The 26956-nt window shown below is 35.4% G+C and overlaps 1 pseudogene; it reads right to left on the bottom strand.

Moving 5' to 3' along the window:
* Nucleotides 1–651: 651 nt before the first annotated feature.
* Nucleotides 652–26956, bottom strand: part of LOC101084640 — a 42158-nt pseudogene continuing 15853 nt past the window's right edge.

The following is a 26956-nucleotide window of genomic DNA, read 5'->3' as shown; positions in this document are numbered from 1 at the left end:
AAGCCTTGTTAAAGAAAGGATGTAAATAAAGGAAACTTCTCACAGTGAAATTCCAAGTTAATGCAATCACCATAAAACAATTTAGTGCTATGCCACTATCTCAATATTCACATAACTTACAATCCAGAAATTCCACTGCTAGGAACTTTTATACATGTGCATTTGGATACAGGTACAAAAATTTTCATATTTGTGAAGCTGGAAACAAGTCAAATAAATGTTCATCCACAGAAGGCACAGAAAAACTGCTATATTCCTGCCTTAGAATATCATACAATCAAAAAAAAATCACAAACTACAGCTACATGTAACAACATGGATGAATCAAAGAAAACACTAACCAAATCTCCTAATATCACATAACAAACTAAACAATGTACCATTCTAATTTTTAAGTAGTGTTCACATATTTTCACATCTGCATCATAACCTACATCTGTTTTTATATACATTCTTTCATATATTCCAAATATTAAAATTAAAACTTGTTAAAATCTACTCTCTTCACTTTAAAATGATATTCAGATTTGGGGCACCTCATGGCTCAGTCGGTTGAGTGTCTAACTTCGGCTCAGGTCATGATCTCACAGTTTGTGAGTTCGAACCCCGCATTAGGCTCTGTGCCGATGGCTCGGAGCCTGGAGCCTGCTTCAGATTCTGTGTCTCCCTCTGTCTCTGCCTTTCCTCCACTTGCACTCTGTGTGTGTATCTCTCTCTTCGAGTCAAAAATAAAAAACATTTTAAAAAATTAAAAAAAAATAAAATAAAATGATACTCAGATTCAAAAGCGCTGATTGTTTTCCCCAGCATCACTTCTGCAGTCAAAATTGATCAGTGTCATCTACCTGCAGTAACCTTCCATTTTTCTGCTCTTCACTGAACCAACCTCATCCTATTATCATTCTCCATATAGTATAAGCCATAAAAAATAGAAGTTGAATTTAAGTAGGTGTTGCACATTCGGAGAGGATTACTTTCTAAATGCTTCTTGTTATTTTACTGTTAATATATCCCCAAACCAAGTGAGTTGTTTGAATAGGAGTACTCTTGCTGACTCATTTTAAGCACGCAGTCAAAGCAATAATGCCTAGCAATTTAGTTCCCATATGTATAACTTACTTTTATCACATTATTTAGTACAGAGCATTTATTTCTATCTTTTGGGGATCACATAGCTAATTCGTGAAAATCACCTTGAATCATATGCCTATCTCCAAGTGACTAACAACTTTATTCAAATTAAAGTAGATCTACCTGAACTAAACTGTCTGATCAATATACAGCAGAGAGAGCATCTGGAATTACAGGCTCTCATCCTGGTTCTGTCACTAACACGCAACAGATTCTTATTCAAATTAATCTCATACTCCAATTCTCAGTGTTGTCGTCTGTCAATAGAAATGTTGGTGTACTTCTCCCTTAGGTAAACTGCTTAATTCTGTTTCTAAAATAGTACAAATTGCTTAATGAGTTTTTTTGTAAAACTGAAAACATCTTTATAAGATACAAGGAATAGTATCTGATACTTAGAAATTATTAGCAGGATTGATACTAAATATTTGGGATACTTGTCTCCCTCCAAATGCATTCTGTGTACTGTCATATATCCATTACTATCCCCCTCTCTTAATTTTGAATTCCAAAAATCACACGCACGCACACGCACACACGCGCGCACACACACACACACACAAGAATACATGAAAATGTAAATCTTCTTCTTTTTTAAAATTCTAATCAAAGCTAACTTTAATTTTTTTATCCTCACACTTAAAAGGTTATCTGATGGTTTCTCAATCCTAGCATCGTTACTAGCTTACCAATCTTAAGGTAAATTTTTCTCATTTACCTAACGTTCAATTTCCATCAGTTTTAATATAGACCAGTGTAAATACCATTACTGACTGCTTTGCATGAAATTCAGTATTTTACAGATCCCATGAAGTCATGGGATAGAACTAGGAGTCTCCATCTTTTATGTGAACTTCAATGGTCCTGTGGAGACCAAGGCAATTTTGCTTAGGTTAAGCAGGATTTAGTTTCCTTTGTAAGAGAAACCTCTTGAACAGGTTTATTTAATTCTCCGAAAAGTGGTGGCATTCTTTCAAACTATTCTCTCAGAAGCAGTGGTTACATAAATGGAACATCAGATTCAACCTAAAAATATGGGCTTAGTTAACATTATTCTGCATACGATCCTGATAAAAGATTAGGATATTCTTCACATTTCCAAGCAAAATCCAAATTTAAAAGCTTGTTCTTACCAAACCTCTAGAAATAGCCATTTGAGAGTAAACCAGCAGAGCATTACATCGTCCCAATGAAGCTGTAGGTTGCATTACATACACCAACAAATCTACATGGCTAGTTTCTGCATTCCACTTTTATAGACTTTATTTTACACCATTATACCAAACAGCATTTTAAACACTGGCATATAAACTCCCTAATATGATAAAGCAAGGGCAAAAGGATTTATCTTACTAGACACAAGATACACCATCACTTACAGTCTTCAAACATTATTGCACTTTAAATTTCATGATTTGACAGTGAATTCATGGAACGATCTGCAGACAACTCATTTTAACAGACAAATTAAAGAACACTTTTAAGCAGACATGACTGTCCTAAATTATTTATTAGGTAAGAATTTTACAAACATTACTTATATTGCTGCTAATGGTGAAGCTGGAAAATATTATGTCTTCTCCATGCTGCATGGTGAGAATCACCAATAGTGTGGTGGAACTTGTGACCCTTTCCAAGGCCATGGCTCTTGTGGCCCGCAGATGTTAGCCCTAGTACTTTCCTGTGCTGTGGACTGCTTTGCTGATCCACTGGGTGTCAGGATTTCTTCTGATAGCTTTGTGGAATGAATCAATGAGCGTAAACTCAAAGAATATGTATCTGTAATCTTCACCAATCCCGAGCTCTCAGAGCCCACAGTGGCATCCAGCTCACTTCTCTGCAACATGCTGAAGGCTTCAGGTAAACTTCAGCTGGTTAGCACCATGATGGACAGGCTTGCCATAGGTAGCACCCTTAGGAACTGGGCGTTTGTGGCCACCACACTGCACAAGAATCCATTAAATGACAAAACTTTTCTTGGCTTTGTACCCCCATCTGTGTGCTTTATCAGGGTGGGATGGGCCAGTGGCCCTGTGGAGAGTGGAGAGTTGGTGGTACTGCTACCAGCTCACCCTTTCAGCTGATGGCTACCACCAGAGGTAAAGGAAAGAGCTAAAAGCTAGTTTTTTGTTCAAAAGGAAGCACAGAATCAACAGCATGTGAGGGCACATATGAAATAGATAGAGAACAATTACATGAAACATAGGAGAAGTCCTCTGATGATCTCAAACTGTGGCCTTCTTATCCTTGGTAAAGATGAGGCAGAGACAGGGAAATAGGACTCTCGGTTTAGTTTTATGATCTAGAAGATAAAGAACATGTGCTTTTCTTCCTATGGAATAGCCAGAAGGACAGAGCAATTATTGTAAAAAGCCCCAGCCCTCCTGTGATGCCAGAACAATAGACCAGCAAATGGCTGAATAAGAGGCCTTGGCTAATGTGCCTGAGCCTCACCCCTGTACATGGTAAGCAGGGGAACATGATAATGCTTAGATGGGACTGGCAGACATGCAGAGACCAAAGTAGGGAGAAGGAGTCAGAATCTGACTGCTGAAGGTCATGGCAGGATAGTGAACAGCACATGCCAGCATAAGAAAAGTTTACCGCAGTCAATTATAGAAAACACCAGAGGGTGGCAGTGAGGCAGACATACCCTCCATAATGCCAGGTACACATACATGGGTACCACTGTAGGGGAAGTGGAATGTAAAGAATTTTATTTCACTGAGTCATCATTTCCTTAAAAAGAAAAATTATATTTATCATCAAGACTAAGAATCCCTATATAGAGTGGAAATGTGAAGAGATTTGCTAAGTAAATTTCTACTTATCAATGAAGGATAAAGAATTTTTAAAAGATAAGTTTACATGAATTATTATTATTATTGTTATTGTTATTATTTTTATTTTTATTACTTTTGCCACCAGATCTCTTTTGATTCTCATGTGCCTTGAACAGTTTCAACTAAAAACTCAGCTATTTCGAATCATACAGAATTTACTTGTATTTAGAATATGGAAATTGCAAACAATATCACTCTCACACTAACAACAGGAAAACAGCCAGAAAACTACAATATCATAACTCTTTTTGAGTCCATCAAAGAGTTGAGGTTTTACAATCTATGCATTAACTTAGAATCCCACTGTAAGAAGTCCCATTTATCCACATACAAGAAACCTGAATTCCAAAGAAAGACAATCCTCTTCAAAGGGAGACAAGGCAAAAGAAATGCCGTACCTACCGCAGAGAACAGGAGGAGGAAGCAACCACCATACAAACACATACAAAAGAAGCACCTAAACTTTAACAAGTTGTCAAAAGCCAAGTTCAGGTTAACATCTCATTCTGGAACAACCAGGGGTCAGAATAAAAATACTCTCATCCTGGAGTAAATTCAAAGATTGGTCCTAAGTTCCTATAATGACACAAGCAGAAATCTTCTAGTTCTAAAGGAGAATGTGAAACTTCTGCCCAAGACCAATCACAGACGCAAGGCAGAGTCTGGCTGCTAAAAGGTGGGTTTAAGGGTCAGGAATGTTAAGAGAATGCCACTCCCAGTGCCCCAATACAAAGTGCCTATCTAAGCCTGAGGGTGGACTGGGGCATTTACTAACAAGCAACAACCATCTGCCGGTAGGGGAAGAGCAAGAGCATATATATTTATATCTGATAAATATCTGAAGGCTACACATGGAACACAAACACAGAAATACCACCACCATTACGGCACTCTATGTACAAGGCGGTAAGTAGCAATTGATTTGGAGCCTGTGTTGAACTGAATGTAATGATAGAACAAACAACTCAAATCTCATCCAATTCCTGACTAGACTGATTCAACCCACCCCCCAAATGAAAGGCCAAAAAGTTGTACCCATTGTTATTGCCTACAATAACTACCATTTCCCTCTGTATCTTCTGTTATACCCAGGATGTCTGGAATTCAATAAAAATTGTGAGACACAGAAAGCAAAATTATTGTCAAGAGATGAAGCAATCAAGAGAACCAGACTCAGATGTCAAAACTGTGGAAAAGAGACTTTATAATAACGATGATTATAAATTGAAGTATACAATGAAAAGGAGAACACCACAAATGACTAATGGAAGAATTCCAGCACAGAAATGGAAAATATGTTAAAGATCAAATGAAAATGCTATACATAAAGAACATAATATCAGATATGATGTATTCCTTGGATGGGTTCATCACTAGATCTAACAAAGACAAGGAATGAATCCATAAACTTAAAGATAGGTCAATAAAAATGATCAAACTTAAAGACAGGAAATAGTTGAGAGATACAGAGAGATGTAGAGAATTAGGAGAGGGAAGAGAATGAGAGCACATATATAACAGCATCAAAAGTATTAAATACCCAGGGACTTAATGAGATAATCTAAAAATAAATCTGATAAATGAAGTGTAAGATATGTATACTGAAAACTACAAAATATTAATGAAGAATATGAAAGACCTAAATAAATGGACAGTTATACAATTTTCTTGGTCAGAAAACTCAAAGAAAAAACAAAGGGTTGGGACTGGGTAGGGGTGTAGAATTCAAGAACTGTGGGGAAATACTGAATATTCTAACAGTCTAAGTGAAATTGGAGTCCAAAGGAAAAGAGATATGGCCACATATTTCCTTAAAATGTTTAAAGACATCAACCCACAGGTACAAGATCCCAGAGAAACACAAGGAGGATCTATATCTCTATTATTCAAGTTAGAAGTAATTGGAGTGACATCTTTAAAGTACTGAAAGAAAAAAAAAGTCAACCCATCATTCTGCATCCAGGAAAAATATTTTACAAAAATTAAAGAAAAATAGATAGTTTTTCCCAGTCACATAAAACTGGATATAATTCTTTTCCAGCAAAACTGCACTGCAGGAAATGTATTATAAGTTTTATACTATATTTCTGAACTTCTAGATTTACTATACAACTGTAAAGTACTGGCACACAGAACAATGGAACAGAATGGAGAGTACAGAAATAAACTCTTACATATATGCCATTGATTTTTGAACAAAGTTGCCAAGGTAATTCAACAGATAGAGAATAGTCTTTTTAATTGAAACAACTGGGCATACATTTAAAAAAATAAAGAACCTAGGTCTTCATAACATATTTACAAATTAACTTAAAATGGATCATAGACCCTGTTGTAAAACCCAAAACTTTTCAAAGGTGACACAGGAGAAAATCTCTGTGATTTTGGATTAGACAAAAACATTTTAGATAAGATAGAAAAATAAAAATCCATAAAAATTTGATAAACTGGACATATTTAAAATTAAAACTTCTTCTTTTCAAAAGATATCTTTAAGACAACAAAAAGTGGGGTACCTGGGGGGCTCTGTTTGTTAAGCATCTAACTCTAGACTCAGTTTCAGCTCATGTCTTGATCTCAGTGTCATGAGATTGACCCCTGTGTTGTGGAGACTACTTAAGATTCTCTCTCTTCGTCTCTCTCTGCCTCTCTCCAAATTGTACACGCTCTCTCCCTCTCTCTCTCCAAAAATAAACAAACAAACATAAAGGCAAACCACAGACTAAAAGGAAATATTTGCAAAACACATATTTGAAAAGTAACTTGTCCATGAAGAACTCCCATAACCTAATAATGAGAAAACAACCCTATTTATAAAACAAAATAATAAAGGATTTTAACAGTTAATTAAAGAGATTCTGATGGCATATAACAACAGGAAAGATGCTCAACATCATTAGCCACATGAAAATGCAAATTAAATCCAAAATGAGGTACCAGAATATATTTATTAGCTAAAATAAAAAGCTGACAACCCTAAGTACTGCCATGGATGTAGAACAACTGAAAATCTCATACATTGCTCATGGGAATGAAAATAATATAGCCATTCTGGAAAAACAGCTTTGTATTTCTTATATATTTAAATATACACTTACCAAATGACTCAGAAATTCTACTCCTAATTATTTATCCAAAAGAAAAGACAACTTATGAACATACAAAAAACCTGAATGAACAGGTTTATAAAATCATAAAGTCATAAACCTTACATAGAATTACTGTTCACTGTCAATCAATGTGTTGTAAGTTCTAGTTTTCTAGCTAGAAATAAAAATACTAAGAATATTGAGTCTGAGATTATCTCTTATGGAAAGAGACTGATTCTCTCCAATACAACAATTGCAACCATTTTTCATAAGTTTTTTCATAAAACTTTTAGTTGATGAAAAGTCTTTCATAATTCATGCATACTACACCTATTGTAATCCATTAATAAATAAAAAACATAAAGCACTTGCTATTTTTAAGAAGCTGTAGATGGGATCAGAACAGCATTAGGAACATGTTCAACAGGAAAGAAACTTCATCAGAGAAAAGAAACAAAAATCTAATTTATTAGAAAGTAAGTAGCAGATACTCATTAGTGATAAAAACTGAACACTTCTTAAAAGTGATAATCACAGCCAATTTAATGTCTACTATATAACAATTTTTCAATAAATACTCATGAATGAATGCTATCTAGATGAATGGAATTAGTGAGCAAATTTTTTTTCAAATATATTAAAGTGTTAGTAGGTGCGTGAAAAACATTACAATGAACAGCCAAGTTGAGTATATTTTAAACGTTTTTTTAAATTTTTTGTTTCTTTAATGTTTATTTATACTGGGGGGGGGGAGAGAGCAAATGGGGGCAAGGCAGAGAGAGAGGGAGACACACAATCCTAAGCAGGCTCCAGGCCCTGAGCTGTCAGCACAGAGTCCAATGCGGGGCTTAAACTCATGAGCCGTGAGATCATGACCTGAGCTGATGTCTGATGCTCAACCAACTGAACCACCCAGGGACCCCAAGTATATTTTAAAATACTACTTGAAGGGTTCCTGGGTGGCTCAGTTGGTTGAGTGTCCAACTGTTGATTTAGGCTCAGGTCATGATTTCACAGTTTTCGAGTTTGAGCTCAGCGTTGGGCTCTGTGCTGACAGCGTGGAGCCTCCTTGAGATTCTTTGTCTCCTTCTTTCTCTGCCCTTCCCCTGCTCACTCTCTCTCTCTCCCAAAAATAAATAAATAAACTATTAAAAAATAAAAATAAAATACTACTTGAGGAGAAATCCTAATTCTCTTATGTTCCATTTACCATGTTCCAGTTTCTGATGGGTTTGAGACAAAGGAAGTTGCAGTTAATTATGCTGTGGACAAAGTGAGTAAAGCTTGTTTTTATTTCATTTGGTGACCATGCAAGAAGAAAACTAAAGAACTCTTTACCTAGCTCCCCTTATTGTAAGATATAAATTAGAACTCTCCCTAAGTATAAAGTTCCTATTTCTTTGGTTTCCAGTACAGCTCCCTTAATGCTCTAGAAGTGTGCTGTCCAATATGGTAGCCAGTAGCCATAGGTGGCTATCTAAATTTAAATTAAAGTTAAATAAAATTAAAAAGTTTACTTTTTCAGTTGCACTAACCCTGTTAGTGCTCAAAAGCCGCAAATACTAGTGCCTACTCTATTGGAGAGTGCAAATTGTGGAATATTTCCATCACAAAAGGCTCTAACGGTCAGCACTCATCTAGAATCAATAACTTCCCATCTAAAAGTACCTACCTAAAATAATGATACTCTTCTTCCAGTTTTACTTCTCCCCTATTCCTACCTCTACAATGTCCTTATTTTTACATCAAATTATTCATAGTGACATTTGGCCTGAGGAACTCAAGTGTCTGTGTAAGATGTCTCTACTTCATTTCTCCTATCCATAATAGACTTAGTTAATACTGAAACATCATAGTCTTTCTAAAATGTGCCATTTTCTGTTCCAACTGCACTGCTACTTTCCAGAGCCCTACCCTCAAAAAAAATATTGTATTAAATGCAATGGGAGTTTAAAACATCATGAAATGCAACTAACAAAATTAATTCCAATTGTCCTACATAAAAGTATCATCAAATGGATTGAATACTGGATGAAAGTCTGTGTGTAGAGAAATCATAAACAGTTCTATTTTCAGTTCAGGTTTAGCACCTCATAGGCTGCCAAGGAGTTATTTCTTTTAGCTTGATTTTATTTAACAACTTTATTAATGATTTGAAAAGAGGGTTAAACAAGTTCCTAATGTAACTCATTGATGAAGCTGACTGGGAAGTGTTACAGATGCAACTGATGGCAAATAAACTACCTAATCAAATGCAGAGGGTAGTGAACTACTAACAAAAGCACCCCAAATAATATCCCACTTAATAAAAATTAATGCTTAACACTAAGGATGTCTAATTCGAAACAGGAGTGCCCAATGCCGACATAAGGAAAATAGTTCCTGTCCTTTGCAATATTAAACTCTGCAATATACTTACAAAGGAATAGTGGGTTATATTCTCTTTGATTGAAGCTCTCTTTTCTTTTTTTTTTTAATTTTTTTTAAGGTTTATTTATTTTTGAGACAGAGAGAGACAGCATGAACGGGGGATGTTCTATTTTCAGATATAGAAAAAATAAGTATTTTGAGCCATAGCACTATCATCTTACGTATGTCTGATTAATCAATAAGTAGTAAGTTAGAATAAATTTAACTTTCTTTTGCTTAATTGATCTTCAGGTTATGTCTTTGAATTTGGTTATATGTGTGAAGAAACAAATACATGCAAATTGTAAATGTAACAAGAAATCTTTTTGTCTGTTCTATTCATACTTCCTTCTAAGGAACTCTAGCATGTATAGATAATATACACATTTTGTAATATTTTTTCATAAATTTGATGCTCATATTCAATTGCATTCAAGCAATGGTGAATAATAATATCAAATAATAAATACTACCTCGTTTATAATTATGGTTGTAAATTAGAGCTATTTTAATGTTAGTAACATCGTATTTTTCATTGTGGAAAAATATAACAAAATTTACCATTTTGACCATTTTTAGGTGTACAATTCAGTGACATTAAGCACTTTCACATTGTTGGGCTACACCATCACCACCAACCATCTCCAGAACTTTTTCATCTTCCCAAACTGAAACTCTTGTACTCATTAATAGTTCCCCATTTTCCCTCTAGTTACCATGGCACCCACCAATTTATTCTCTGTCTCTATGAATTTTATTATTCCAATCACTTCATATAAAAGTAGTCATAAAATATTTGTCCTTTTTATGTTTGGCATAATTCTCTTAACATGCAGTGTCTGCAAGTTTCATCCATATTTTAGCATGTCAAATTTTCCTTCCTTTTTAAAGGCTGAATTATATTCTATTACATGTACATACCATATTTGTTTATCCATTTATTCACGGACAAATGTTTGGTCTCTTTCCATCTTTTGGCTTTGTGAAAATTCTGCTATGAACATTTGTTTGAGTCCCTGATTTCACTTTTAGGGTTAGACGCAGTGGTGAATTGCTGAATCATACATTACTTGTTTTTGCTTTTGTTTCTGAGATATAAGTGATGCACAACTTTATATTTGTTCAGTTGTACAACATATTGATTGAAGTTTGTATTGTGAAATGATAACCATAATAAATGCAGTTAACATCCATCATCATACATTCTTATAGAATTTTTTATTCTTGTGATGAGAACTTTTAAGATTTAGCAACTTCCAAATATGCAATACAGTATATTAACTATAGTGGCCATGGTATACACTACTTACTGATAACTTACTTATTTTATAACAAGATGTTTGTACTTTCTTTTTTTTTAATGTTTATTCATTTATTTTGAGAGAAAGAGAGAGCATGCATGAGCAGGGAAGGGGCAGAGAGAAGAGAGAAAGAATCCCAAGAGGCTCCATGCTGTCAGCACTGAGCCCAACACAGAGCTTGATCTCAGAAGCTGAGATCATGACCTGAGCAGAAATTAAGAGTCAGACACTTACCTGACTAAGGCACCCAGGTGCCCCAAGAAGTTCGTACTTTCTAACTCCCTTTACTCATTTCACTTACCCTTAACTCCTACTTCCAGCAACCATCAATCTGTTCTCTGAATCTATAAGCTTGTTTTTTTTAAGATTCCACATATAAGTGAGATTATACAGTATTTGTAAGACATATTTCACTTAGTATAATACCAAAAACATCATTCATGTTGTCGCAAATGGCAATACTTCATTTTTTTAATAGCTGAATAATATTCTATTATATGTATATAAAATACCATTCTTGGGCACCTGGGTGGTTCAGTTGTTAAGCATCTGACTTCAGCTCAGGTCATGATCTCACAATTCACGAGTTCAAGTTCCACATCTGGTGAGCTTGAACCCACCTGGGGTAAGCATGAGCCCTGCTTCAGGTAAGCCTCACTTCTCTCTCTGTCTGTTTCTCTCTCCCTCTCTCTCTCTCTCTGCCCCTCCTGGGATTCTCTCTCTCTTTCTCTCTCTGCCCCTCGTTCCCTTCCACCCTCTCTCTTTCTCGCTCTCAAAAAAAAAATAAAACAAAATAAAAACAGGGGCGCCTGGGTGGCTCAGTCGGTTGAGCATCTGACTTCGGCTCAGGTCATGATCTCGCAGTTTGTGCGTCCAAGCCCCGCGTCGGGCTGTATGCTGACAGCTCAGAGCCTAGAGCCTGCTTCAGATTCTGTGTCTCCCTCTCTCTGCCCCTTCCCCACTCATGCTCTGTCTCTCTCTGTCTCTCAAAAATGAATAAATGTTAAAAAAATAAAAAATAAAAAATAAAAATAAATAAAATACCAGCCTTTATCCATTCATCCATTGACGATGCTTAAGTTCTTTTTGTATCTTGGCTATTATCAACGTGCTTCAATGTACATTGGGGTGGAAATACCTTTTCAAGTTAGAAATTTGGTTTTCTTTGGATACATAACCAGAAGTGGAATTGTTGGATCATATGGTAGATCTATTTTTAAGTTTTTGAGAAATGCCCATACTGTTTTCCATAGTGCCTGTACCAATATACATTTCTACCCCAACAGTGAACAAGGGTCCCCTTTTATCCACATCCTCATCAACACCTGTTACCCCTTATCTTTTCATAATGGACATTCTACCAGCTGTAAGGTGATATTACACTGTGGTTTTTATTTGTATTTCCCTGTGATATTGAGCATCTTTTCATGTAACTTTTGGCCATCTGGATGTTTACCTTGTAAACGTCTCAACTCAATTCCCCTACCCATTTTTAAAAATTTTTTAATGTTTTTATTTATTTTTGAGACAGAGAGAGACACAGAGCATGAGCAGGGGAGGGGCAGAGAGAGAGAGAGACATAGAATCTGAAGCAGGCTCCAGGCTCTGAGCTGTCAGCACAGAGCCCAACACAGGGCTTCAACCCAGAGTGAGAGATCATGACCTGAGCTGAAGTCGGACACTTAACCAACTGAGCAACCCAGGCGCCCCCCACCCCATTTTATAATTAGATTGTTTTTCTTTTGTTATTGTTGATGATGATGAGTTGTCTGAATTCTTCATTTATTTTGGATATTAACCCTTCATCAGATATATGATTTGCAAATATTTTCTCCTACTCAATAGGTTGATTTTTCATTTTATTGATGGTTTCCTGTGTAGAAGCTTTTAAGATTGGTAGTCCTACTTGTTTACTTTTTATTTTCCTGCCTCTGTTTTTGATGTTAAACCTAAAACATCATCAAGATGATGTCAAAAACCTTACTGCCTATATGTCTTCTTATAGGAGTTTTACGGTTTCAGGTCCAGAAGTCCACTCTTTAATCCATTTTGAGTTAATTAGTGAGTAGGGTGCAAATTCATTCTTTTGCATGTTGCTATCTGAATTTCCCAAAACCACTTAGGTTAGCATTAGGGTTAGAGTTAGGTTAGAGTTTATGTTCTCTTGGTGAATTCACTCTTTTATCAATATGAAATGTCTTGTAATATTCTTTGTTCTGAAGTATACTTTGTTTGATATTAACATAGCCACTACAGATTTTGTGGTTAGTATGTCAAAGTATATCTTCTTATATTCTTTTCTTTTTAATTTAGCTATGTATTTTTATGTATAGTGGGATTCTTGTAAACAAAAGAGTTGGTTACTGCTTTTTTTATTGAAATTGGAAACTTCTGCCTTTTAATCTGTTGTATTCAAATCTATTGTCTTATTATTTGTTTTCTAGCTGTCCCATGTGTTTTTTGTTCATTTTTATTTTATCATTTTCTATATTTTTTTATAATTTTAGTTTATCTCCAATATTGTCTTATTTTCTATACCTCTCCTTTACTTTTGTGGTTCCTCTAAGGATCACATAATATATTTTTAATTTATTACAGTTTACCTTCAAATGGTACTTACAGCAGTACAAATATAGCATGAGAACCTTACCATATATTTCCATTCCTCTACATCTTCCCATTGGGTTTTTATCACTACACATTTTACACCTATTTATGTTATAAACCTAGAAATATATTGTTTTTATTTTGTCTAAATAGTTACTGTTTACAAAAACTTAAAAAATGTTTACTTATTTTTGAGAGAGAGAGAGACAGAGCATGATCAGGGGAGGGTCAGGGAGAGAGGGAGGCACAGAATCCAAAGCAGGCTCCACTCTGAACTATCAGCACAGAGCCCAATGGGGGGCTTGAACCTGTGAACCACAAAATAATAATCTGAGCCAAAGTCGGACACTTAACTGAGCTAATCAGGCACCCCTAAGAAACTTTTTAAAATAAAATATATATATATATACTTTATATTGGTAAATTGTGGTGCTATTCATTATTGTGTATAGATTCAAATCTTTAACGTGTATCATTTTCCTTCTCTTTAAATAATTTTGTACGTATGTATGTATGTATTTATTTATGTAATACAAATCTGCTACTGAAAATATCAGGTTTAATTTTTGAGTCTTGTTTTGTCTTCATTTTGAAAGATAATTTTGCTGGATATAGAATTTTAGGTGGACAGTTCTTTTTTTCATTATCTTAGAGATGTCTCTCCATAATCTTCTCAGTTGCATAATTTCTGAAAACAAGTGTTCTTTCATTCACATCTTTGTTCTTCTGCATGTGCCTTCTATAGCTGTTTTTAATATTTTTTCCTTCACAGATTGCATCTAATAATTGTCTTATGATGCTATGTTTATGTTTCTTTATGTTTATTCTGCTGTTGATTGATTAAGCTTACTGGATACGTGTTTTGTGGGCAGAATAGTTGTTCCTTAAATATATCCATGTCCACCCCCAATACATGTGAATGTGTTACATAATATAGCAACTAGGAATTAACATAGCAGATAGAATTAAATTTGCTAGTCAAGTCACCTTGGGATGAAGAGATTATGGATTTTCTGAGTGAGTCCAATGTAATCACAAGGGTCCTTGTAAGTGAAAGAGGGACGCAAAGAGTCAGTGTCAGAGTAATGCCTTGTGAGATTCAACCAGATACTGCAATGCAGAAAATTTACAGATTCTGAAAAAGACATGAATTCTCCTCTAGATTCTTTAGAAAGGAACGTTGCCCTACCTTCACCTTGATTTTAGCCCAGTGTGACCCATTTCAGACTTCTGACATGCAAAACTGTAATAAATTATCATTATTATTATTATTTAAAGCCACTAATTCTGTGTTATTTTGTTACAGAAACAATAGGAAACTAATTCATGTAAGTTTATAATTGTCCTCAAATTTAGAAAACCTGGGCACATTTCTTTTTCACGCATTTTTTTCTCTCCCACTCTTACCTCTCCTCTTGTGACTGTAATTAGATCTATCAGATAACTTGATGTTATTCCAGGGGTTATTGATGCTATGTTCATCTCTTTTTCCATTCTTTTTTCTCTCTATCCTTCATCTTAGTTACTTTTTATTAGTATACCTTCATATTTACTGACCTTTTCTTCTTCAGTGTCTAATATACTTTGATTCCATTCAGTGTATTTTTATTTTAGATATTTAATTTTACTTTTTAAAAAATCTTCTAATTTTGATGACACCATGCTTATATTTCCCTCTACCTCTTGAACAATGAAGAATATTTATGATACCTGTATTAATGTCCTCTTCTAGTAGTTCTATTGTCTCTGAAATCTGTAAGTCTGTTTTTATTGTTGTTTCTTCTCTTGATTATGGGTTTTATTTTCAGGCTTCTTTCCATTCCTGGTCATTTTTATTGGATCACAAAGATTGTCAATTTTACCTTTTTAGTTTCTGGATTTTGCTGTATTTCTCTAAATGATATCATATTTCTTCCTAGCATCCATTTAGTTACTTAGAATCAGTTGGAGTCTTTCAAGATCTGAAAAACTAGTTATTTAGGATTAGACTCATTATTAAGGCAATAACCTTCTGAATATTTAACCAAATCTCTATGAAATTCTGTTTATGAGTTTTTCCACTTTGGTTAGTGGGAATACAAACCACTCTCAATCTAAAATGAGCTAATGAATTATTCTCTCTCTTCCTTTACCAGATCTTCCCCACAGCCTCAGATAGTTTTTTCTCACACATGTGCCAATCAGTACTCAGGCAAAGACTTGAGAAAACCTATTTGCAACTCTCTTTGAGTTTATTGACATACTATTATATATTTGTTTCTATTTTTGTAATCTGCTCTTTGTTTTTTCTTTCTTAAAATTCTTTGTTAAATTTGCTATTCTATTGACAACTTCATGAACTTCACACCCATATTGCATTTTCTCTTTCTTCTTTTCTATTTTATAAATTTAAGGCTGTAAACATTTATTTAACTATGACTTCAGGTGAATTTCCTAAAATTTGATATTTAGAATATTCACTATCATTCTACTCACGCTACTTTTATTTTTTCATTTTCTTAATCTCCTGATGGGGAGCTTTCTAATAATTTCCTCCTATTTATTTCTACCATAATTTCATTATACTAACATTATACACTCTGCTTCAATTTTGAAACTATAATTATGTCTCAGTATGTTGTTAGTTTCTGTAAATATGCTATGTGTACTTCTAAATAATATATTTTTCAGCCCTTGAGTACAATTATATACATATATATATATATATAGTTTATATAAAATTTAAAGATACATAAAATTTACTTATGTCACTTTATTGATGATATATACAGTGTCCATTTTTTAATCATATTAGTGAAATCATATTCTACATACCACTAAAAAATATTCTATAATCAACATTTGATTTTTTCATCTACTTTTCCTGTTAATTCCTGAAAGAGGTGTGAATTTTTTTCACTCTGACTATGGACTAATTATAATTATTTTATTTTAATTTTCCTTGAATTATTTTGAGGCAATATAATTAGGTGATATAAGCTCAAAGTTACTCTAATTCCGTGTAGTTGAAATTTTTATTACTTTGACATATCCCTCCTTACAGCTGTTCTCAATATGAAGGTTGATTCGAATCACATATGCTGCCATTACATGTATAGAACCACTGAAATGTTAATGGGTGTCCACAGAGCAAAAGATACTTTTTTTAAAAAGATTTTTTAAATGTTTGTTTATTTTTGAGAGAGAGATGAAGTGTGAGTGGGGGAGGTGCACAGAGAGAGGGAGACACAGAATCCAAAGCAGGCTCCAGGCTCTGAGTTGTCAGCACAGAGCTGGACACGGGGCTCAAACCCACAAACTGTGAGATCATGACCTGAGCTGAAGTTGGATGCTAAACCAACTGAGCCACCCAGGTGCCCAGATCAAAAGACACTTAAGTAAAGCTTCTTGATTGAGATTTAGAGGTAAAAATAATCAAAAGTGGGGAAGGGGACGTAAGAAAATGGAAAATTCTTTTATTAAATCTCTATAATCTATTTTCTCTGTGACATAAAGAGATAAGGAGATATTGTGCCCAAATAAAACAGAAGAAAACATAAATCAAAGAAAATAGGAGAAAAAGAGAATGATCTTTGATCTCTAAAATCAGGAACATGGCAATCAAATTAATACAAAGAATGGAACTGGAAAAAAAATCAGGAACTCTTACAAAGAGGACAAAAAAGAAAACATATACAAGTGGTTCAAGACAGCAGCATAGAAATATTCCTGAGCTCACCTCCTCTCATGGACACACCAAATCTATACCTACATATGAATCAGTTCTCCCTGAAAAAGACCTGAAAACTAGGTGAAAAGCTCCTCCACAAGGATAAAAAGACTGCATCCAGATAGGTAGGAGAGGTTGAAAATGGTCTTGCCAAAAAAAAAAAAAAAACAACAACAACAACAACAAAAAAAAAAAAACACAAAAAACCACTCCCATGGTGTGTGACACACATGCTGTCCCACAATTGGGAGGGATCTCACAAATACAGAGTATTTCACTGAGGAGTGAAGGGTTCATACTTCACATCAACACCCCAACCCTTGGGACCTTGAAGAGACAAGCCTCCAAAATGTCTGGCTCTGATAACCAACAAAGATTATATCCAGGAGACCCAAAAGACTGTAGGGAATGGAAATTTTGCTCTTAAAAGTCTCACATACAATCTCACTCACACCAGGACACAGTACAAAAGAAGTAATTTGAAAACCACCTTCACCAAGTTTAAGAGATTCATTACACAGATCTGGCTAGGATCATCCGCCAGAGATGCAGGTGTCTATTAGGACTTTCTCTAGGGAAGGAGGTGACAGCAGGCACCATTTTGCATTCCTTCTAGTTTGCTAGCATTGGCAGGCTACCAACCCCATGGCACAGCACAAACAGCAGACAAAACAAACTCCCAGTCATTCTTTGAAAACAGTCTATTTACTCAAACTAGAGCTTTAGCCTGAGAGGCACACTTCAGGATTACTAGAGACTATGGGAGAGCACTCAGAGAATGTAGACCAGAAAATACCAGCTTTGTGTTCTCCCTTGGCGTCGATACACATTGCCTGTTCCTTTGCTGAAAGAAGCTTATACACTCATCTGGAGTCCCAATTTTTGCAAATGTCTTGCAAATGTTTCAAGGGGACATCTTCAAATCACCAGGTCTGGAGCCCAGCAGGGGTCAGTACTAGAGTCCCACAGGATTTTATATATTTGTATATTTTGGAAGCTGTTGCCTGATGGTCTGGCTTCAAGTCAGCCTTAAACTATGAGCTAAGATCCTCCTTTTCAAACACTGACAGAGCTTGGCACAAACTAAACAACTGGAAACTATCAAGAATAAATCAGACTGTCTAGACAATCACAACAGTTCAAGGGACCAAAAGCTAGGGCAATGTTGAATAATAAGGTTCATTGCCTACACAAGGGCACTCCTTCAAGACTGGAACAAGTGACTGGTACACCTAATACTTAGAAATAAACAGAGAGAAAACAAAGTTAGGAAACAGAGGAATAGGTTTCAGATGAGAAAAAGAGAAAAAGAAAACCGGGGGGTGGGGACATCTTAATGAAATAGAGTTAAGTAATTGACCTGATAGAGAGTTCAAAGTAATAGTCATAAAGATGCTCACCAAACTCAGGAGAAGAATGGATGAACAAGTAATGATTTCAACAAAAAGAAAATATAAGGGTACCAAAGAAAAGTCACAGAAATAAAAAATACCATAACTGAAATGAAAAATAACTAGAGTAGTTCAACAGCACACTAAATGAAGCAAGAAAAGAAGAAGAAGAAGAAGAAGAAGAAGAAGAAGAAGAAGAAAGAAAGAAAGAAAATCAGCAATTGAGAAGAAAGAGCAGTAGAACTCAAACAGACCAGGGAAAAACAGAATTTTAAAAAGTGGGGAGAAAGCTTAAGAGACCTATTATACAAAATGAAGTAGAATAACATTTATATTATAGAGGTCCCAGATGTCCCAGATAGGAAAAGAAAGACAGGGACAAAAACTGTATATGAGAACTAATAGCTGAAAACCTCTCTACCTTGTGGAAAAAAACAGACATCCAGGGCCAGGAAGCCCAGAGAATTCTAAATAAATTGAGCACAAAAAGAACCATACCAAAAAAACATCATAATTAAAATGTCAAAAGTTAAAGAATCTTAAAAGCAGCAGGAGAAAAAAAAACTTGTCACATACAAAGGAATCCTCATAACACTACAAGCTGATTTTTCAACAGAAACTATGAAGACCAGAAGAGAGTGGCACAACATACTCAATGTGCTAAAAGGAAAAAAAAAATCAAACCAAGAATACTCTACCTGAAAGACTATCATTCAGAATTGAAGGAGAGATAAAGAATTCTCCTGACAAGCAAAAGCTAAAGGAGTTCATCACCATTAAACCAGTCTTACAAGAAATGTTAAAGGGACTTCAAGCTGAAAATAAAAGATACTAGTTGGTAACAAAGAAACATACGAAATTAAAAATATATCATTGGAAAGTATAAATATATAATAAAGGTAGCCACTTATAAAGGTAGTATGAAGGTTAAAAGACAAAAGTAGTAAAATTAACTATAACTACAATAATTAGTTAAAGGATAATTACACAAAATTTAAAAATGCAGGGGCACCTGGGTGGCTCAGTCGGTTAAGTGGCCGACTTTGGCTCAGGTCATGATCTCATGGTCCGTGAGTTCCAGCCCCACGTCGGGCTCTGTGCTGATAGCTCAGAGCCTGGAGCCTGCTTCTGTTTCTGTGTCTCCGTCTCTCTCTGCCCCTCCCCCATTCGTGCTCTGTCTCTCTCTGCCTTTCAAAAATGAATAAATGTTAAAAAAATTTTTTTAAGTAAAAAATATTAAAAACTCATTAAAAACATAAAACATAGGGGAAGAATGAACACATAGCTTTTAGAATGTGTTCAAACTTAAATTACTATTAACTTAAAGTAGACTATCATATATAGAGGGTATTATATGTGAGCCTCGTAGCACAAAGCAAAACCTTATAGAAAATACACAAAAGATAATGAGAAAGGAATCCAAACATAACATTAAAGAAAGTCAACAAACCACAACAGGAGAGAGCAAGGAAAGAAGAAAGGAACAGAGAAGAACTACAAAAACATCCAGAAAACAATTAAGAAAATGACAGTAAGTACATGCCTATCAATAGTTACTCTCAATGCAAATGGACTAAATTCTTCAATCAAAAGACACAGAATGGCTGAATGGGGTAAAAAAAAGACCCATCTGTATATGGATTAAAAAAGGCTCACTTCAGATCTGAGAGCAAACACAAGTTGAAAGTGAAGAGATGGGAAAAAACATACTCCATACAAATGGAAACGAAAAGAAGGCTGATATAGCCATACTTAGACAAAACACAATTTAAGACAAAGACTCTAATAAAAGAGAAAGAAGAGCACATAATGATAAAGGGGTCAATGCAAGAAGAGAATATAACACTTGTAAATATTTATGCACCTAACATAGAGTATCTAAATGTATAAAGCAAACATGCACAGATTTAAAGAGAGAAATCGACATCAATGCAATAATAATAGAGATCTAAATACCACAGTTACACCAATGGATAGATCATCCAGGCAGAAGCTGATAAGGAACATGGGCTTTAAATGACACCTTAGACCAGATGAACATAATACATAGGTACAGAACACCAGATTCAAATATAACAGAATACACATTCTTCTTGATTCCACATAGAATATTCTCCAAGATAGATCACATGTTAGGCCACATAAAAGTCTCAATAAATTTAAGGAGACTGTAATTATACCAAGGATATAGTCTAATCATAATGGTGTGAATGTATAAAACAATTATAAGAAAAAAACCTGGAAAAATTCCCCCCAAAATGTGCAGATTAAACAACATGCTACTAAAAAAAATGGCTCAACTGAAAAATCAAAGAGGAAATCAAAAAATACTTTAAGACAAATGAAATGTAAATACAATATTATAATAGTGATAGGAGGCATCAAAAGCAGTTCTAAGAATGGAGTTCATGAAGATATTCTTACCACAAGAAACAAGAAAACTCAAATGAACTTTAAATTTAAGAAGCTAGAAAAAGAACAAATGAAGTCTAAAATCAATAGAAGGCAGAAAATAATATAGATCAGAGCATAAATAAATGAAAGACAAAAAAATTAAAAAAAATAAATAAGATCAATGAAACTACGAGCTGATCCTTTAAAAAGATAAATAAACTTGGCAAACTTCTAGACAGACTTCCAAATTAAACAAAGAGACAGAGACAGAGAGCAAGTAACAGAGTTAAAATAAATAAAATTTGAGAGAAAACAGATGCTATAAATGATACCACAGAAATACAAAGGATCATGAGACTACTATGAACAAATATACACCAATGAACTGGACAACCTAAAAGAAATGGGTAAAATCCTAGAAACAATCTAAGACAATCAACAAGAAAAAGAGAATCTGAATAGACCAACCAGTAAGGAGATTGAGTTGGCAATCAAAAACTTCCCAAGAAATAAGTCAAATGGGATCATGAGTAAATTCTACCAAACATTCAAGGATTTAATATCTCTCTTTCTCAAACTCTCCCAAAATATTAATGGAACACATCCAAACTCATTTGACATAGACAGTATTACACTGATATCAAAACCAGACAGAAACACCAAAAAAAAAAAAAAAATCATCATAGGCCAATACCCTGGTGAACACTGGTGCAAAATTTCTATACAAAATACTAGCAAACTGAATTTAAAAATACATTTAAAAGATTATACATATGATCATACATATGATCAAGAGGGATTTAGTCCACACATGCAAGGATGGTTCAACATCTGCAAATCAATGTCACACACCACATTTATAAAATGAGGAATGAAAATCATACAGTCATCTCAATAGATGCAGAAAAAGTATCTGACAAAATTCAGCATCTATTTATGATTCAAAAAATCTCAACAAAGTGGGTATAGAAGAAAAGATCTTAACATAATAAAAGCCATATATGACAAACCAAGAACTAACATTATACTCAATGGTGAAAGACTGAAAGCTTTTCCTTTGTAAGATCAGGAACAAGAAAATGATGTCCACTCTGGCTACTTGTATTCAACACAGTATTAGGAGTCGTAGCCACAACAATTAGGGAAGAAAAAGAAAAGAAAGCCATCCAAATTGAAAAAGAAGACTTAAAACTCACTATTTGCAGATGACATGATACTATATATAGAAAACCCTAACATCTACCAAAAAACTATTAGAACTAATAAATAAATCCAATTAAAATAGGATACAAAATCTGCTGTGTTTCTATATACTGATAACTATCAGAAGGAAAATATTAAAAGAACAGTCCTATTTACAATTTCATCAAAAGGAAAAAAAATACCTAGGAATAAATTTAACCAAGAAGGTAAAAGACCTGTACACAAAAAAGTATAAGACTGATGAAAGAAACTGAAGAAGATACAAATAAAATGGGAACATATTCCATGCCCATGGAATGTAAGAATTAGTATCATTAAGTATCTATAATACCTAAAGCAATCTATAGATTCAATGTAATCCCTATTAAAATTCCAATGGCATTTTTCATAGAACGAGAACAAATAATTCTAAAATTTGTATGAATCCACAAAAGACCCCAAATAGCCAAAGATATCTTGAGAACGAAAAACAAATCTGGAGCTATAACACTTCCTGATTCGAAACTATACTAAAATCAAAACATACGGTAATAAAAACAGCCTGGTATTGAAATAAAACAGATACACAGATCAATGGAACAGAATAGTGAGCCCAGAAATAAATACACACATAATAGTCAATTAACAAAAGAGCCAAGAATATACAGTGGAGAAAGGACAGTCTCTTCAATGAATGGTGTTGGGAAAACTGGACAGCTACATGCAAAACAATGAAACTTGACCACTTATTTACACTATATGCAAAGATGAACTCAAAATGGATTAACGATTTGAATGTAAGACCTGAAACCATAAAACTCCAAGAAGAAAACATGGGCTGTAAGCACCTTGACATCAGTCTTAGCATCAAATATTTGGATCTGACCAAAAAAAAAAAAAAAAAAAAAAGGCAACAAAAGCAAACATAAAAAAGTGGTACTACATCAAACTCAAAAAAGCTTCTGCACAGCAAAGGAAACCATCAGCAAAATGAAAAGGCAACCTACCAGTGGGAGAAAATATCTGCCAATCATGTATACAACAAGGGGCTAACATCCAAAATATAGAAAGAACTCAAACAATTCAATAGCAAAAAAACAAAAAAACAAAAACAAACAAACAAACAAAAAAAACAACAAGCAATCCAGTTAAAAAATTAGCTGAGGAGCTAAATAAATATTTTTCAAGGAAGACATACAGATGGCCAATAGGCACATGAAAAGATGTTCAACATCACTAAACATCAGGGAAATGTAAATCAAAACCACAAAGAGATATCACCTCACACCTGTCAGAATGCCTAGTATCCAAAAGTAACAAGTGTTGACAAAGATGTAGAGAAAAGGGAACCCTTGTGCACTGTTGGTAGGAATGTACATTGGTGCAGCCACTCTGGCAAACAGTATGGATTTCCTCAAAATATCAAAAGTAAAACTACCAAATGATCTAGCAATTCCACTATTGTGCATCCAAGGGAAAAAAAAGAAGAAGAACTCTAATTTAAAAAGATATATGCAGTCCAATGTTCACTGCAACATTATTTAAAATAGCCAAGATATGGAGGGTGGCTCAGTCAGTTGAGCATCTGACTCTGATTTTCGCTCAGGTCATGATCCCAGGGTTGTAGAATCCAGCCTCACATCTGGCTCTGCACTGAGTTTGGAGCCTACATAAGATTCTCTCCTCTTCTGCTCCATTCCCCTTCTCTCTCTCTCTCTCTCTCTCTCTCTCTCAAATAAAATAGCCAAGATTCAGAAACAACCTAAGTGTCCATCAGTGGATGAATGGATAAAGAAGATGAAGTATAGAAATACAATGAAATAAAAAGCTATAAAAAGAGACTGAAATCTTTCCACTTGAGACAACATGGATGGAACTTGAGGGTATTATGCTGCATGAAATAAGTCAGACAGAAAAAGACAAAAAACATATGATCTCTCCTATATATGGAATTCAAAAAACAAAAGAAATGAGAAAACAAAACAAACAAAACCAATCTCATATAAGAAGAACAGGCTGGTGGTTATCAGAAGGGAAGAATGGACAAAATGGGTACAGGGGGTTGGTTAGCTGTATAGTGCTAGATTGTAACTAGATATTGTGGTGATCACTTTAGTGTATAGAAAAATCTAATTATTATGTTGTATATATGAAACTAATATAATGTTATATATCAATGTTATATACCAATTTTACCTCAATGAAAAATAAAAATTATATAAAATAGAAATGATAAGAAAACGAGAGACTAATATAACAAAAATGGAGGCTTAGTGTAGAGGCCACAAAGACCAATGCCCAACTAATAAAGTCTAAAAGTAGAGGTCAGAGGGTGCAGAGGGAGAAGTTCTTAAAAAATAGTATTAGAAAAATACTATAGAAAACTGAATCTGTACATTCAAAGTATCCAGTTTATTCAAAAAAATATATAGTAATACTTTTAATATACCTAGCCCCACAGAGTTTTGAATTACCAAACTCAGATGAATTGAATTGCAAAGAGAAGGAAAAAAATTAGTACAAATGATCTGGTGAAGTCAGAGTGGCATTGAATTTCCCAGAGGAGAGCAAAGAAAGTAAATCTATGACAAGAGTAAAGGGAGACTGCAGGTGTAGTTAAGCAGCCGGCACAGAGAACAACCAATACAGGTGGGAAGAAGAGACGAAGGGACATTAAAGGAAGGTGTGTGGGAGAAAAATGAAACTAATGAATCCACTTGATACATTTGTGAATTTGGAAAAACATAAAGATATGCATTTAAACATTTGGCAAACTACCTAAGGAGATCTACAGAAATCTAAGCAAGTGAAAAGTGAAGACAATTACTGATCTCAAGAAAACAAAAAGTTGTATGAAACAAAAATTATAATCATAATTAATTTACATGATCAGCCAATAATGTTTACATCATCATCATAATGTAATAATGCAAACACTGGCTTAACTAACATTGTATTATTATTAAAATGGGTAAATCGTGGATTCTGGTCTAAGATGGCAATGCTGGAGACTCTGAACTCACACCCATGGAACAGACTAAACCATACCTATATATAGAACAACCCCTCCTCAAGAACTAAGGGCTGACTGAACTGAGGGCACAACAAAAGACAAAAGAGCAAAAGACAACAGCAAGAGAGATGGAGACATGGTAACAATGGGAAACTTCACCCCTGACCCTGTGAACTTCAGTGAAAAGGGACAGTGCTGAGGTACTGTAATGGATTCCTCTGTCAGTGGGCACAGGGAAAAAAACAAAAAACAAAAAACAAACAAACAACAACAACAACAACAAAACTACAGTTTAAAAGAGCAACTAACATAAAACTGACAGCACTAGAATTGTGCCAAACAGCAGGGAAGCTGCAGCAATGCTTTCCAGGTCAGAGGGACCGGAAAATGACACTGCTTATGCACCCCCTCTTCCTTAAAAGTACAGATGGGAGCAAGATTTGGTCCCTATAATGAGTCCCAGGCCCCGAAGCTGATACCAGCCCTGGTCATCCTGGGGCACAGAAAATAAGGCCCAGGTTTTTCTTTCTTTTCCTTTCCTAACCCATTTCCCTTTTTCTTTTCCCTTCCCTTTTTCTTTTCTTCTTCCTTCCTTTTCCCTTTTCTTTTACTTTCTCTTTTCTATTTCTTTCTTTCTTTTTTTTTAAACTTTAATGTTTTTATTTATCTGTCTTGAGAGAGAGACAGAGAACATGAACAGAGGAAGGACAGAGAGAGACAGAATCCAAAGCAGGCTCCAGGCTCCGAGCCATCAGCATAGAGCTGGATGCAGGGCCTGAACCCATGAACCGTGAGATCATGACCTGAGCCAAAATCAGACACTTAACCAACTGAACCACCCAGGTGCCCCTCCAATCCTTTTGCTTTCTTTTTTTAAATTCTTGTTTAAAAAGCAGCAGTTTAAAACAGCAACTAGCATATAAAAGAGCCAGCCCTAGACCTCTACCAAGCAGTGGGGGTAGCTGCTGGAAAGCTCTCTCAGTAGGAAGGGGTAACACACATGGTCTACACTCCCCCTCCACCTTGAAAGCACAGACACACGCACAGTCTGCAAGTGCTAACCAGCTTGCCACCTCAGTGAGCCCTGGCCCCTACCCCAAATCAGCCCCAGCCATCCCACTAAGGTGGCGACAGGGTGGTATACACCAGCACACCCCTGGTTAGTGCTAACTATAGTTCTAGCCTTTGCACCAAGGTGATACAGGTGCAAAACATTCCAGAACACTTCAAGCCTACACCATTTTGGCTTCAGACGGCTTGTTAGTGCAGAGCTCCAGACCTTCTCAGCTGACATCTTCTTCAGATCCAGCCACCCAGCCAGAGTGCCCCCTGTGAGGGGCACCCAAGAACATTCCTGCCAGAATCAGCCTCAGCTCCAATCCTCCAGCCAGAGTACCCTCTATGCTGAACACCATGAAACACCCCAACCTGCACCCTATTCAGCATCAGCTGTCTTGCCAGGTCACCCTCAGTGTACAGAGCCCCAAAACAACATGGCATGCAACCACTTCAGCTTTAGCTATCTTGTCAGGGCACATTTTTTGCAGAAAGCCCAGGGACCAATATGACCCATGCCCGTTTTAGCATTAGCTGTGCTGCCAGGGCATCCTCTGTACAGAGTACCATATGATCCCCCCAGCTTGTATCCTGCCTCAGCAACAGCTGCTCCTTTAGAGCACTTTCTGTACAGAGAGTCCTGGAACATCCGCATTTACATACACTTCAACTTCAGCTATCCTGCCAAAATGCCCTCTGTGTGTAGAGCCAATGTCCCCCTGGCTTGCACCCACTTTAGTTCCAGCTATACTTCCAGGGCACCCTCTGTGCAGAGAGCTCAGGAACCTCCAGGGTTGCATGCCATATCTTCTCCAGCCACCTTGCCAAGGC

This window comes from Felis catus, chromosome C1, assembly GCF_018350175.1.
Source record: "Felis catus isolate Fca126 chromosome C1, F.catus_Fca126_mat1.0, whole genome shotgun sequence".
Classification (NCBI taxonomy): Eukaryota; Metazoa; Chordata; class Mammalia; order Carnivora; family Felidae; genus Felis; species Felis catus.
Note: the sequence above shows the minus strand (reverse complement) of the source record. Positions and strands in the feature narration are given on the sequence as shown.